We start from the raw sequence: 16,870 nt of genomic DNA on the forward strand, positions 1-16,870 counted from the left end.
CCCCCCTCCCCTCTTTACCGCCTATTTTACTTCTTTTGTCTAGGAGCTGGCACCTGTCCCAGAGACGGCATTTTACTGCACATCCCCTTTTCCCTCCTCAGCAGAGAAAGAGGGGGGAGAGGTTTGCAAGGACGAAACAGCCTGTGCAGCCCCTACCCCACACCCAGCCCCTGGTCCGTCCCCCCCCCCCAATATTTCCATTTCAGCCATGGTCAAATTACATGGGGTTTGGAGTGCTATCATCCGCCCTATTTCACATGGCGCAGATACCTAAAGCCATTAAAAATATATTTCTATTAAAGAGAAAGAGAAAGCCGCGAGAGCAAGAGGCTTGTTCCATAAGCAGCACTGTGCACTGATACTCGGGGGAGAAAAATCACAAAAAAAAGCCTTCATTCTCACAGCATACAAACTAGCAAAGCCCGATTCATTGCTCAGTCAAAGAAATCAATTTCTTTAACGGAGGAAAAAGAGAGAGAGCGGAGAGAGAGAAAAAAAGGATCAGCGGAGGGGAAAATACTTGGAGCTTTAACCTCAACATTGCGATATACAGTACAGCCGAGCACAGCGCAGGAGAGACGGAAAAGGAGCCCGGTTCTTAAACGCTGGAAGAGGAGGGTTAAATAAAGCAGAGGAAAAAGAAGATCCTATTTGCAGCATTTTTAAAAGTTCTGCTCTGGCAAAGGCCGTCTGAAGGGGAGGCCCTTGCAGCAGGAATGCGAGCAGCGGCAGCAGCAGCAACCTTTTTTTCAGAGTCCAGCCTCCCCCTTGTGAGCGACTGGAGCAATCTGGCTAAGGAAGAGGAGGAGGAGGAGGAGGACGTGAGCTAGCGAAACGCAGAGGGCTAGAGCTGATGATGAAAGAGAGGCACGGCCCTGCGTGAGCAGGCTCGTTTTCATCATACGCAGGCACACACACACACACACACACACAGAGAGACGGCGGGCACCCCGCACGCATGCACACCGCAATGAACCAAGCGCCCTGCCCGGCAGCCACCGCCGCTCCGGCCCCGGCCCCCGGCCCGGGAAGGGGGCTCGGTCTGCGGCCGGGCAGCCCGGGGGTGAGGATGGGGACGGTCCTGCCGGGAGGGGACCCAGAGGGAGAAAGAGAGCAACTGGGAGGAAAGGCGCTGCGCTGGAATGTAAATGCACCCACGCTATGGCAATATTGCTTGACAGTGCAGGGCGGCTAATGAAGCTTTTAACTGGGGGGGGGGAGGAGAAGGAAGGTCCTACGGAAATATCTTCCGGGATTAAAACGGAGAGAAGAGGGCTCCTCTTTGTATTTACACATACCTAGACGTCTCTCTGTAGCGAAGCAGCCCGCAAGGACCACGAAACTGCAGCACGCACGCACACACAAAAACCCCAAACCCACAGAGCTGAAAATGGATATTTGAAAAAGTAAATACTGCATGTGACAAAAAAACTTCGTGATTTTGTTTTCTCATGCCCTTACTTCTAAACCAGCTGCACAGCCAAGCTCAGGCTGCTTGGCCCTTATAACTATCTTGGCACCGAGTCAAAAGCTGATAAGCATTTGGGCGAGACAGCTCAACTGCTGTGCTGGAAGAAAAACAGCTGCCATGATTGCTGTTTGATTGAGAGCGCTTACACACACTCACAAAAAAACATATCGGACTGCAAAGACGGGCCACAAATGCCTGAGGATTCAGCTTCAGAGGATCAACACACATTTCCTTTAAAAAAAAAAAGAAGTTTTATATAGTTTCTCCTCCATTCCTCCTCCCCTTTTTTAAAGAAAACGTACTGCGTTGACTTGCTTTTCTTCTTCCCATCCCCCCTCCATAACCTCAAGCAAACTCAAGGAATTGTGCCAAAAGTCCCGTTGCTAGTTACCAAGTGCATTTTTTTAAACGTCCCTTTGATACTTCTTTCCCTCGTGCTTGCCATGGAATATGCAAGTAAGATAATCTTTCCATTACTTACAAGAAGTAATTAAAAAAGAACTCCTAGCTCCACGTTCCTTTCTCTTTTTCTCTCTTAAGGGGCAAAAGGAGGGAAACGAGGGGGAGAAGGATGTTTTTTCTCTTTGCCGAGTCCAACATTTGGCTTTTTCCATTTGTGGCAGATCACTGTAACGCTATTGTAAAACAACTTCCTGCCCCTTTTGGCTCACGTTCCAGAAGCTGCTAGGCTAAGTTCATAGCACAAACTTTTTTCCCCCTTGCCGAAGAAGAAAGACAAAAAAAAATTTCCTGCAAATTATTTTCCCCCTTTTCTGGCTAATGGACTCACGAGGTGAATTGATTGCAGCTCTTTAAGAATGTTACACCAGAGACGTCGGTATCCCAGCTGGATAATTCATAAGCTGAAAAGGTGGGGTCATTATAAATATATGTCTGTCCGTGTCCGTGTGTGTGTGCATTTTAATTTTGTAATTTTGAATTGTAAGTCTTAATACCATCAGGTGGATAATGAGCTAAGCTGCTTCATCTGTCGTACTAATTTGTGTATCTATCATAGCACAGATCATTGGCTTAGTATATACAGCCTCCTACTTCCCAATTGCTTTTGTACTCTAAGGTGACCTGCATCTCGCTCGTCTTCCTCCCCTCCTCTAAACGCTCAGTCTACTGAAAATACCCACCGAAAGCTTCTAAATCCTCCCTGCTAGAAACGGGAGATGCTGCAGTCTCTCTGCTGTAAGCCAAAAAGGAAAAAATAAGGCCTCCACAACTTGCTCTCTCACGATCTCTCTCTCCTTCTCCCTCTCTCTCCCTCTGTTTCTCTCATAGCAACAGCATTTCTTGGTACGCCTGCTTTGGCATACATCAGCATTTCTACCCGTCCAAGTGTCCTTTTGCGTCACATCTCGCCATTTCACTCAACCAATGAAATCTCCTTGTTGCAATAAAAATATATATACTTTTTCTGTTATTGGTATATTCAAAAAAATTTTTTATGTGCTTTCCTAACAAAAAACGTTGTCAAGCATTGATTTGCCCGGGGGGGGGGGGGGGGGGCGGGCGGGGGGGGGGGGGGGCTGTACGGGATTCAACCTTGAAGAGTCGTCTTTGTGGAAAATATGTTACCATAAGAAAAAAGGGATTACATGGCTACTTAAGGGAAGTCATAGTTGTCCCTCTCATTTAATATTTATTTTGCTTATGCTATCATTACTTTCCTGATGTACTTTTAAAACAGCTAGGCAGTTTCAACTAATTGGAAAAGTCAATACCATGCGTTTCTAAGACTTTGTACAATATTCTTCAGGAAAAAAGGTATTAATTGATGTTTTATTCCTCTAAATATTGATTATAAAGTGATAGAAAAAAATGCAATGGAAAAAGAAAACGGGTAGATGTGAGTTTCTATCCCTTGCAACTCTCTCATCCCATCCAAAGAGGCTGCTCTCCAACCTCTGCTTAAAAACGCACTATCCTGCAAAATGGAGCAGAGGTCTTTAGAATCATAGAGGTTTTTTCCAAGATGCATTTCCTTCTTACATAAACTCACATGATTTTTAAAAATGCAGTATTTAAATGATCAGCTGTGGTAATGATAGTGACAAAGACTTAATACTATTTACAATATACTATAGCTTGTAATACAGCCATTCCAAGAGCTGTATGTACTCTGCCTAACTGGTAAGACTGGCAAAAGCAAACACCACTAAGAATAGTACGTACTGTCTGTGATGGAACATACTTTCTACCTATACATCATCAAGTATATGAAAACGCATCTCATTGTTTTCAGGCCTGACTTCAATCACATTTGCTCTATTAAAATGCAGAGTATTAGCCAAGTCTAAAAAGTACAGGGTGGCACATGTGGCTTTCTCGGAACTGGCTGGCTGTGCCACATCTTGAACGACTACTGCAGTGAATATTTAAGGAACCTCTGTTACACATTTTTATCCACCCTCAAATCTCAAGAAAATGCTCAACCACTGGCATTCTGAGGAGAATAAACATTTCTTTTGTAAGCCAAATATATGTTTTATGGTTTACCCTTACCAACTTTTTTTTTTTTTTAATGGTGTGAAACCACAAAATTTTTTTTAATATTTATTTTTAGGGAATTATAATAAAAGCGTACTAGACATTAACAGGACATAACTGACAAGATATTTAAACAGTTACTTTCCCACAAATTTTTATTTCAGTAAAATGACACCTAGTAATTCTGACCTATTCTAATAACTTTTGTATCTATTGCATACAGACTGTGGATGCAGAGGATGTGTATGCATAAATTCTGGGTGGTTAAAAAGTAAAAGCAAGCAAAATTTCTGGATAAGAGACTTAGCAGCAGCCAGCCATAATGTCCAGCTAAAACTGTTATCATTTTTGTTTAAAAATAATGGCATGACATTCGTGATAGTATTTATTTTAACAGAACACGCACAGATGAGAATGTTAACCCTACACAGAAAAAAAGACATTACATGCAATAGTGCATTCAACAATTTTTAATGCCAGTGTAATGTAAAAGACAGACCTGTTTTTTAGGGAAGGATCAGACTCAAGTATATGAATAGCTTAGTTGATAGTGTTTTACTTGCATTTAATCGGTTTTCTGAATGACTTTCTCCTCTTTTTTCCCTCAGACACTATGTTTAGCTCCTTATTTATTTTTGTACTTTCTATATAAAAATACAGATCTCCTTGTTCTTTACCCTCCATACCTATCCATTCCTTTCTCACCTTTTGTATAAGTGTGGAAACAGCTGAGTTTCATCTCTGCTTTTGCCTGCCTCATAACTGGGATAATTCTGGTGCATTTGGAGGGTTAAAAGTGCATCGCCTTTACACAATTATGGCTCAGATTCATTCATTGAACGTTATCCTTCTTCAAGGAGATATATAAATGCATTATATCTGTCAAGATAGTTGTAAAATATGATTGAAAGTCATCTGACTTTAGGTTACCACAGTACTAAAAAATAAGGATTCAGGAAAGAGAAAAACAATTACGTGAAGTCCAACTTGTAAGCTTCACTTAACAGAAATGGAATTCCAAAAAGGGAAGTGGAGGAATTATTTTAAGATTCATCATGCCTGAATAAATTCAAATTATGTAAATAGTCGTAAGCCAATATTTTCAACTGCAGTTTATACCATTACATAATTTTATAACCTCTCTCTTTCCCCTTATCACAAGTTATGTCTATTGGAAACTCATTATAGATACTCCTACTATACACTAATTCATTTGCTTACATTTTAACTCAGAGTGGTATCTCTTGTTCTTTCATCTCAGTTTTGTGTGATACAGACATCAACGCTAAGGTCAGCTCTAAACGGATCGTAATTTTTTTTCTTTCTAAATAATACAGCTAATTTTCAATATGGGGTGGTTTCTAATCTAACAACCTCCAGAAATGTTTAATAAAAAATGACCAGGTACATGATTTTTTAAGAAATAATCCAATCAGACATATTTCTTTTTTTAGGATTAAGCTATTCAGAAAAGTGTGAATTCACATTTTTGGATTTTTTTTTATCGTATCATTAAAATAATTCCAGTACATGTTATAAAAAACATCACCAAGATTAGCCTTACTTAACATTTAGAGAGCTTTTCTTTTTAAAGACACTCTCCAGGGATTAAAAATAATAATTAAAAAAAACCCCAAACATAAAAGCAAAGCAGTCTTGTCCATCGTTCCCTAAAGGAACTGAAGGTGCTCTGTGAGATTATAGCTGGTGTACGCTTCATAGAAAGGACAGTAATTACACATTGTACACGTTACTTGGGAAAGTTCTATTCTACTGTTGAATAACTCGCATTAACTCCAATGGATCAGTGGCGTATTAAATTATGGGAGAAAAACATTTAAATACCAAATAAAGACAATTTTGAAGTGATTTGAACTGTAAAGGCAAGCTGAACAAGGATATATTTCCTCATTCTCCCCTTCAAAACATAATGAAGCATTTTGCAAAAACACTTCTTTCAGTACGCTGTATTTTAACAGTAATGTTTTATAGCAAACTTGGCATTAATCTGGTATCAACATAAATGAAACTCTGGCAGTAGGACAAGTGTTTTGTTTTTTAATTTATTTTTTTTTTTAAAGAAAGGAGGCATTAAACAGTGCATTGCATTAGCAGTTTTTTTAATGATGTTACCGACACGATTTTGTTTATCTTGCGACTATTATTTTTTCTTTTTTTACTGTACAGAGCTGTACGCTTGAAACTGATGGTATTAATATTTTGCTTATATACCATTCTTACTGATGAAAATTTACATCAGCGGCAGCACATGAAAGCCCAAGACAAGATTTTATTTACTGGCTTCTACCTATTTATCATAAATACGCTGCACAGTTCCTGGACCCTGCAGATACCTATTTGCAAAGGAGGCGCAAGCTGGAAACCCAGCCATGGCATAGTTTTCACGTCTAGTTTTATGGCCAGCTAAGCAGCAAGCTCCTCAGCTGTAAAATACCACAATTTTATTTTACTGAAAAAGTAACTAAACTTTACAATACGCCCAGCTTCCCCTGGCGCTGTTAAGTCATGCTCTGACAGACTGTAATTTATTCTTCACGCAGAGAGCAGACAATACAGCTCCATGCTCCGGATCACCCTCTCTTGTTCCTTCCCGCTAGCCCACGCCACGCCGCGCCGCGCCGCTCCCCCCCGGCCCCCGGCCCCAGCCCCGGCCCCGGCCCCGGCCCCGGCCCCGGCCGGTGAGGGGCTGCCCCGGCGGCCTCGGTCCTCCCGGCTCCATCCAGCACCTTCCCAGGTCCTGGGGGCCGGGAAGGCTCGGAACCGTTCCAGGGTGAGCACAGCAAAAGCTGCAGCTTCCTTCCTCGGCAGCGCTTCCACCTCTGCCTGGAGACGGGGCTCGGGGGGGGACACGGCGGCGTGAACGCTGCGCTGCACTGGCGAGAAGCTGACGAGCTAAAATACTAAGAGATTTTTACCATCCGGCATTTCTGTACCTTCAGCAGTGACCGACAGGTCTAGGTCTCCCGCTGTAAAGACTCTGTCCTGGTAATACTCTTCTCCTGGTTATCACTAGGAGCACAGAGTTAAAACAAGCTATTGGATTTTAAAACACAGCCCTCTGCTTAAAAGTGGATGCCTCACTGGAGGCGGAAAAAAAACCAGTGAGATAACTTTAAAAAAAAAAAAAAAAAAGGAAGAAAGAATGGTAAATAACACATTGTAAAAAAAGAAAATGTTAATTTTTAGAGAACGATAACCTGCAAAAAGCAAGCAAATGTACGTGATGAAATCTGCAATGAAAACTTGAAATTTCTTAGGTCTAAAAGGGGATTAAAATACCTTCATATTGTAAATTACTTAGAGGCTTTTAAACTAGTCGAGAGTCGTCCAGTGACCAAGTTCTCTGATATTAAGAGTATCTATTTTGTAATTACAACAGAGTGCTACAATCCCGAACAAAGTGAATTGTAATGGCAACAAAAATGACATACAACAGAAATTCCTTAGTGGTTTTTTGGTAGTGAAATGTTAGTAAAGATGAAAAGTTTGCATAAATCATAAGAAAATGAAAAGGGATGTCCATTATGGTAACATACTCATAGTATAGTTGCAATTATTTAGTACACGCAGAGACACTTAATCCAAAATGGTTGTAGATACAGAATTCACAGGGATGGGACCTGTTTAATGAGCTGAATATTAGCATCGTATCTATTTTATGTATCCAACTTCAGTTTTACAGTTCAAGTTAATATTTCTCTTTAGCCCATTAAAGATAAAACATATGGTACATAAGGTGCATCTTACATTGATCTATCTAGCTTGGCTATCTAAAATATCACTGGAACGTCACAATGTAACAGAGCATATTGGCACTGGTAAATTTAAATCCCTCTTCTTGAAAAAAAAAACAAAAAAACCAAAACCACAACAAAACCAGAATTCCTAACATGAACGATATTGACACACTATTGTTATTATCATAAAATATAACATCAAGAGAATAATGAACCTACTGAACGTATTCATGTATTTATCTGGACAGATAATACAGGCTTCTACATTCTTTGTATCAGTTGCAGGTATAAATTACAGTTGTGAAAAAAGAACACCATCTTCAATTCAATACTTCATAGAATTTGTGTTTCATGAGCTGTTTTTCTTCCCGTCTGTCATGTTATACTTACTAAAGTTGTCACACTTGCATTATTAAATTTCTTACATTTTGAAGGGATGCCTAAATCTACATATTCAGCTTTAACAGTATTCTGCTACTTCTCAGTTTTAGTAAACAAAATGTCACACACACACGGGATTCTGTATTTCCTTTGTCCAGAAAGACGTATTCCTACAGAGAGATCCATTTAAGCATTCCGTGATCTATACACACGCAGTTCACATTTGGCAAAAAACGACAGAATACGCAGAAAGGACGTTAGCAAACGCGAAGGGACAACTGCCCGGCTCCCCAGTACAGCCTGTGAGCAAGGCACGGCGTTAGGCAGCGTGCACCAGTAGAAGTTCGACCTGGCTCCACTACCAGCAGCTGCAGTGGTGGAGTGACGGCTCTGGGACTCCAAAGCAGATGCAGCAGCAGCAGCAAGGCCTCAACTCAGAGCATCACGCTCTGAAAGGAACCGTTTCTGTTCGTGTAGGAGGAAGAGACCTTTACGTTTCACTATGTTATGTTACATGGCATGTAAAATGGTTTTTAAAAAGAGAGGGTAATTTCGGCGTTGCCAGCAGACCAGAAGTTTATTGCAAAAAATCTTTTTTTTATAATTTCCCATTTTGCTTTTTAAAAGATGAATCGGCATCTATGCAGATTAAATGTGTGCCATAATCTAATAAAGATTATTTTAATGAAGTTTATTACAACCTGACAAAACAAATACAAACACTCTTACAAGGAAAACATTCAGTGGAGTTTTTACTATGCACTGTCTCCACTAATAAAGTACAGTATGAATGATAACACTGGCATCACCAAAAAAAAAAAAAAGGGAGAACTGAAAAGCTGCTTCCAGACTTATTCAGTGAACTATGTTTTTCAGCTGTTTAAAAACACTTCCTTTTCAGAATACTGAAAATTCCCAGGGGATATCAGTGACTAATCCATGGAAATTTCAAGTTTCAAATTCAACCATTTTTTCCTGGGGCGTAAGTGTTTCACTGGAGATTTTAGATAGATGATAAAAGCACTGAAATGTTAAAAGGTCAACTCTTAAAATTCATATTCCCAGAAAATGTTATCGACAGAAGTGTAACGCAATGATTTTTTCTTGGTCCACCAAAAATTTCAAGAAAACTGCACAATGTTTTTTCCAGTGCAGACAAGTAACTTAATAAGAAAATTGTGCGGGGAAAAGACGACAGAGATACTTTTTGCCTCTTGGCAACAGGACAGTGAGAGTTGGTTCGAAATAGAGAACTCTCCCTGCCTCAATTAGAAATACATCTGCTTTTCAAAAACTTTTGAAGCCAAATACCAAAATCAGAGTTGTCATCTAAAGCCCACATTACTTCCGTCATTTATTTGTAAGAAAATTAAACAATCCCCCCTTCCCCCAACAACCGTTTTAACAAAATCACATACTTCATCTCTTCTGCATGTGTGTGCCCACACACATACGTGTGTGCTGTGTGCAGTATGGTAGACCTCTACACGAGATAGCTATGTATGAGTATGTATGCATTTATGGTCTTATGTTACAACAGCCCAGGAAGTATGAATACTATTCAAGTAAGACTGTAAATTAACATTCAGTTTATATAATACTGCTCAATAGAAATCACAATATTTTAGTAATGCAGCCTAAAGATTACTAACAAAGGGTTACATTTGAATTATAACAGGAAAACCAGAGAAGACATGGTTCAGGACTAATTTTGTTTCCTAGTTATACAAATAAACACATCGTTTAAAAAATGTTAATATATCTAAAATACAGTGCAAGAACTATACAAAAGAAGTCAATCACAACAGCACTACATCACCAGCAATTTTATCCCTTCCACATTATCGTAACAACTCATCACCACATTCAGAGAACACGAACACTAACTAACTGCTCCGTGACTACCTGAATGTAAGACCTCGCTCCTGTACTAGACCTGAAACAATCAGGGAGACTGACGTAAAGATCAGGGATTTCGTCTAATAAAGCACTGCACACATAGACCAAACTGTTGTTCCGGCACTCAGCTGGCAGTGCTCTGAGTTTTCAGCACAGAGGGGAAAGCAAAATAGATACTTAAGATTCATTGTGGGGTCTTGCAAAACACAATTCTGCTTTAATACTGTACTTACACACACGCTCGTATAGCAAATGGGTATCCCATACGTACAGGGGAAGATTTTTATAGGAATATCAGACTTGCTGTATTATTGTTCAGCTTTTACTTGGCCAGCTAATGGCCAAAACCTTAATCAGTCTAAGCAATGTATTGGAAATCTATTGGAAAAGGCCATTTTGTGCTGGAACTACTATGTTATTCCAGCTTTCGTCTTTGCTTTTCCCTAACAGAGAACGCCATTTTGAAGCTGTCATGCATTTTTCTTTCCAAAGCGGATAATGCCAGTGGAAAACATAAGGATGGTATCCTTGTACTGCAGAGAAATATAGCAACGCAGTTTCACAGAGAAGTAGCATTTTTATTTTTACAGGTGCAACTGCAGTCTGTCTTGTATTTTCTGCTCACCCTAATATTAATTTAAAAACCAGACACACGTAGATGTATGATATGCAGCTTTCTGTATCCATGTAGCATTTTGAAATTTTCACAGATTTCTTTTTATTCAAGTATTCAATGGAAAGAGGCAGAAGAAGCGATTTCACCAGAAGACAAATCGGGCAAATAAGCATTTACTTCAAATGAATTTTGCTGAGTTACCCTGGGCCTAAATATATATCCAGCAGCCTGGTGTTTAGAAAAATGTTTATCTTCCAACAGTAAAGAATAGACTCAGTCATTTCCATAGTACATCTGAAGCCTGACCAAACCCATGTTCTACAAGACTATTTTTTAAGTTTCCATTTTTTTTCTCCTTAGATAAACTGACACATTGCAAATTATTGTCCAAAGGATCAAGGAAATCAACGGGCTAATAGAAATGGCTTAATATTAAAAGCGGAATAGACAGTTGTACAACAGTTGCTTAACAGAGGAGGCTGTTAAATACGAATGGTTCTTAGTTTTCACTGCAGGGGTCACATTTGGGAACAATTTTGATAGAGCATATTTAGAAAAATAAAACAGAAGTTTGTATTTCTAATTTCAGTAACATCTTTGACTAGGAAATGAGAAAAGTCTTAACCACAACTAAGCTTTACCAGGTACACTAGCTGGAGAAATCGCTGCCAGAAATAGTAATGCTGAGGAATCAAGCTCACACAGTAAAATAGAGTATTCTCTGCCCATTCTATTAACCCAAACTTTGCCAGGGATAAACCTCCTTTGTAAACAGCAAAACAAAAAAAAGAAAAAAAAATCCTGAGAGGTTTGAGTCAGGAACATTCAAAGCAAAAAATTTGCAAAAGGCTCCACTCAATAAGAAGCTTTCAGAAGAGGCAGTGCTACTATGACATCTTCGATTATCATATTGCATGTTGAAATATTTAACACACACTGAGAAAAATTAGTTTTCCTTTCAAGCAGGCATTACTATAGTTATTGTAAGGTTCCAATATCTTTTTGAGGAAAAATAAATATTTTAAAATTTTAATATTGGCTGAATATTTTCCTTTTTTTTTTCTCTAGGCAGCTATCCACATTTTAAGATTCTCCTACAGCTCATTACCTCCAAACAAAGCACAACTGTATGAATGCTTTAAGGCAAAAAACACCCCAAAAATAAATGGAACTGACATTGCCTTGACACTCTCTTTAGTCTTTTAAATCCTGCAGACAACAGAAAAGCAATATTAGTACTGAAGAACACATGGTAAAAGGAGATGGACCTCATAATTAATATGTTTACTAATGAAAATACAACTAAGTAACACAAGGGAGGAAAATACCTATGCTAACCTGACAATATTATTTTTATTGGATAACAGGTATAGTAAATATACCTTTCCCCTCTGGCTTCCACTAAAATCTAAAGCTAGTGGACTTTGGGAATTTCAAGTAACGAATAAAGGACACAGAAGGGTTGGTTTCAGTATTGCTGTAGTCAGCGTCACTTGCTGCTCACGTACTAACTCTGCTCTTCACGTTCGGCTCAGCTTTGAATGCAACTTTTCATTAAAAGGGCACAATGTTTCAGTTGCTTGGCCACTTCTTTTGTTTAAAGAGCTTGTTTTGCTGTATTACAGAATGCACTTTTAAATCTAAGAGTAGGTTATTGGGAATGTTTGTTTAAATAACACAACTTCAAGAAAACTAAGGGAAAGACGTAACATTTTACTTGAAATGACTGGAATGCAAAGAAAACAAATAAAAACGAGGAAAGAGAAAGAAAGAGTAAATTTTGCTGTCTTACACAAAAGAGAGTGAGAGTACTCCGTATCAGGCAAACACGTATTGTGGCACGTAATCCGAAGGAGAAAAAAAAAGAAGGCTTGGAATTCAGCAACAGTTAAAAAAACGTGGCGTGCTCTCTTCTCCAGAGAGGAGAGTCTGGTGCAGAAGGCAAACCTGCGTAGCAAACGCAGAAGGCCACCCCAGGCTCCCTGCCCCGCGCCCTGGGGAAGCCTGGGGAGAAGGATGCGCTGGGCAAGGCGGAGGCCGCGGTCCTGCCCACACGCTCCTCCCAGCCCCCCGGCAGGATCGAGCCACCGCCAGCAGGGTGAAGCCTCCCGCTCCAGAAGGGTGGACTGAACACGAGAGGTGCCCACGACCGTGCAGAAGACGCAGACGGAGAACATCCGTGGGACGGCTTACTGCTCGTTACCGGAGCAGTCTACGAGAAGTCCGGAGAAACACGACCGCCAACAGCACAGCAGCCAGCATCTGCAGGATTGTACCCTAAACCAGCAGGAACGTCAGCCGAACCCACCCTGCGCTCCATTATGCCAATACAGTAGGGTCTTCCAGGGATTTATAGTGGTATAAAATGTGAAAAAAAAAAAAACCAAACCAGTAAGCCCAGAGATACCCAAGTCTGAGAGCTAAAATTTACTGTCATGCACATTTTCACCTTGATCCTGTTCGTGTTGACAGCCACAGAATACTACTGTAGTATTACTTATTTTTGTGATGGCAACACTGTAAGTTCCCCCCAATACGCACACATCCCTTGTGCTCAGTTTTAACCCTGCTGTGTTTTACACAACTTTGCTGTCATCAGCAATTAAGGGCTTTTTTTCTTTTTTTGACAGAAGGAAGAAATGTGGAAAAGCAGTATTTTGACTCAAGATAGGTATTTACAGTTTAACTATTTTATGATCTATCATTGTATTTCACAGATTTTACCACTGAGCAAAGAACAGCATATAGATGAAAAATAATAAACATCTTTCAGTGAAAGGTAATAGTTTTCTATATGCAAGTCTTCCAGGTAATTTATCTCAGCTACCAGGTTTATCTATGTTCCCTGGTCACAGCAACTAAAAATGAGATGCGTCACATTCTGCCACCAGTTACTTCTGAAGCCAAAAAAAAAAAAAAAAGAAAAGAAAAATCAGCATTTTTGCATAAAATTAGTGATAAATGTGAGGATGTCCTAGTTCACTTTGGCTTAGCACCCCACGCTCGGCTTCACAGGGCTCTGTGTGCGTGCGTGCGTGTATATTTACTTGGTGCAACACAAAGAAAATGTTATGAAAAAGGTGATGAATACAATCTGCTGGGACACAGCATCACGTTTCCTTACAGGCTGAGAAACAATGCTTAATCTGAGACCTCAGAGGCCCAGGTTTAATGCTGCAATTGCCACGAGGTTTCTCTCTTTCTTCTAAGAGAAAAATTCTCTAATTTTCACTAGTCTAATGCTTCTTCATTTGGAACAGTCCAGCGGGGGGAAGGGGAAAAAAAAAAACCAAAACAGTTTAAAGGCTGAAAACAGAGCAATTGAATTACTGGCAGCACGAGGGGAAGACCCAAGCAATATATTTAGTTCAACAAGGGATTAAGTGCCACAGCCATTGGTAAGTAAAGAGCTAATACGTCCTCTTTGAAATAGTTTGACTTTTACTCTCGCTGTGACTGCCGCACGCTCGGAGGTTGGGGTGAGGCAAACCTGATACTCTGCCATTCTCTGCCAGCACGTGCCTAAATTAGTTCTCCATTTTGTGGTGGCCCTCTGAGAGCAATTCCCATTGAGAAGTGAACAAAGGCCGCGACCCCGGGGTCAGAGTGTAATGCAGGAAGCATGACCTCCCCTTTGTTCCGAACAGCACTGTTTACTCTGCCTAAGTAAAGATCACCAATACATTAACTAAAGAGGATTAAAAAGGTCATATCCCTAGGGATGGAGCTCACGCAAGTGGCAACTCTCTTCAGTCACTAAATCATTTGACTTTGCTCCTACCCCCCCCCCTTCAAAATAGAGACACCTTAAGCTGCCAAGGCTCAATGGCACATTAATTCCTGAGCAAAAGTACATATGAACTTCATGTGGTCTTCTTCCAAAACTAGGTTAATTTCTGCACAGATAGCCAGCTGTTTTGAAGTTATTTTTAAAGTTATAAAAACATTTTAAGAGAAAACTAGCACCTCAATACAATTTTTTTTCTTTTTTATCTCCTTTTGAAAAGTTCCAAGCTGATTTATAAAATATTTTGGGTCTTAAAATGGTTATTAAAAAGTGTCATCTTTTGTAGCTATTATACATGTGAATCTTAAAATATCCTGTAGTATGTGGATAGGCAGAAAAGTTGCCTGTTGCTGTAGACAATTTCTAACTCCAGGATGGTTCACTTGCAAAAAAGAAACCAAGGAAAATAAAGTGAAAATATGCTGCCTACGAGAATTCACGTATGCCAATAGCTAGGCTTAATCAGGCTAAATAAGCGCTTCTTTTTTCTGTTAAGCTTTCTGTATCAACATTTTTATAATATCTTACAACACCACTATTATTATGAAATATATTAGCAGAAGCATGTCTTGAAAAGGCTAAATTAATGCTGCATTGGTAACATATGCGAGGCGACGTGGCCAATTAGACGGCATGCTGGATTGTCTCCTTTCCACTCCCACCTCTAATCTGCTGGCCTGCTGGATGATCCCAACTTTTGCTTTGTGCCTTGGTTTCCTCATCTGTGGTGATATCGCTCACTGGGATGCAGATGTTACCATCAGTTACTGCGCCAGGATGGGAGAAAAAGAGCATGTGGAAGGGAGTGGTCTAGACTAAGATATTTTCCCCCTCTCTTCCCTCAGGCAGAAGCACTTCTGATGAAGCTGAACGTTGCGAGAGGTTCCAGAAGAAAATAATAGGAATAAGGCCACGCAGGGGGTCCAAGCTGATCAAAGTCTTTGGCGCAGGGAGCTCAGCACCACAGACAAACCCCACAGGGGCTAAATGCAGTTGAAATCAGCACTAGATCACCCACCATGCCAGCTGACTTTGAAAGGAGGACCGAGGAGTGCCAGACTCCAAAAAACAAGGTCCTAGAGCAGCACAGTGCAGGAGTTCACTGCGTGGATTACATAGGGGTAAGGGGGACAGGGTGTTCTTCAATTCTCAGATACCTTGTGAAAAATAGCTATTTTTGAATCCACAACAATACATGCAGCTTTCTAGTCTCTAGCAACATAAATTAATGCATAAAGTGTGGCAAGCTGGGGTGTCATTATACCCAGCCTGCATTCACACCGGTACGCTCTGTCCCTTCCCGTCTCTTCTGCTAGCCCTGCATCCTCAAGCATCAGGCAGGACGAGGAAGGAAGATTCTTTGCACTCCTCTTCAGGACATTCGAGAAGTCACTTTCCCTGTCTGCAGGCTTCTTCAAAGCAGGAACCCATGCATTTCAAATGTTTTCAAAAGGATGTGAACAGATAAATGAAATCAAGAATCCAATAAAAATAACATTACATTTGCCTTATTATGTTCTCTCTTTTTGTGAAAAGAATCACTTCCTTCTTCACCACTGCTGTTCCTTGCTCCTATGGTTTCTGATCTTTCCTCACCCCAGCAGAAAAAGAGGGAAACTTACTGTCATCAGAAGAATCAAAAGGAGAAAGCCTTCTTAGCATACACGTCCCACTGGGGAGCACAGGGTTCAGCCCAGATGGCTCACAACAGATTCCAACGTGGCCAAGCGTAAAGAAGAAACTTCCAAACCACGTGTTTGTACCTTGATAGGCGGTATTCCCACTGCAGGTGGGTCAAAGACTGGCACTCAATACAACTCTCTTGTGTGTTTTACCCGTCCACTTCTGTGCCTGGGACAATCGAATCTAATAATACTGTTTCCAGTTATTGCTGTTCCCCAAAATCTAATATAAAAGTATCAGGCTTTTTATTATATACCAGGAGTCAAAGAAAGAACAGTGGAGTCAGAAAGCCTCGACAGAAAACAAGTCTAGAAAAGCCTGTGTCCAGAGCAAAACAAGCACCCAGTGAAAAACAAAAATGTACAGCAGGTATTTAAAATAAGCTACCTGGAAATACAGTACCATATTGTCACGTTGTATGTTTGTCAGATCTTCCCATTGACTTTAATGGGAACACTCTGCTTTTATGCATGAAAGATTATGCAGGCATAGCATATCCATCAGAAAAAAAAAAAAAACGTAACAAAATCTCGAGACACAGAAGAAGTAGATGGACAAGGGCAATCTGAGTCCTGAGAAAAGCTTTGTAATAGGTTGAGGCAAAGAGGTATCTTTTCTGAAAAACAAAAGCATTGAACTGAAACAACTAGAACAAAGAATATATTTTAAAAGTAATATTTAAAATGGAGATTAGGAGCATAAGGACTGAACCAAAGATGTAAGGACAATTTATTGACATACATCAGAAGCAGGAAGACTGCACAACAGTTGTCTGG

General features: G+C 40.2%; 1 long non-coding RNA gene across 4 annotated transcripts; it reads left to right on the forward strand.

Annotated features, from left to right (window-relative positions):
- The first annotated feature begins 787 nt into the window (after window positions 1–787).
- LOC115352285 lies at window positions 788–15,922 on the forward strand. 4 transcript variants are annotated; one of them, XR_005934199.1, is made up of 3 exons: window positions 788–2,342; window positions 11,693–14,022; window positions 15,257–15,922. It is a non-coding gene; the product is annotated as an uncharacterized LOC115352285 (long non-coding RNA). The 4 variants fall into 4 exon arrangements; XR_005934200.1 differs by having other exon boundaries at window positions 1,897–1,927; window positions 2,095–2,342; window positions 11,693–15,922; XR_003927082.2 differs by having other exon boundaries at window positions 11,693–15,922.
- The last annotated feature ends 948 nt before the right edge of the window (window positions 15,923–16,870 follow it).

This window comes from Aquila chrysaetos, chromosome 17 (assembly GCF_900496995.4).
Source record: "Aquila chrysaetos chrysaetos chromosome 17, bAquChr1.4, whole genome shotgun sequence".
Lineage (NCBI taxonomy): Eukaryota > Metazoa > Chordata > Aves > Accipitriformes > Accipitridae > Aquila > Aquila chrysaetos.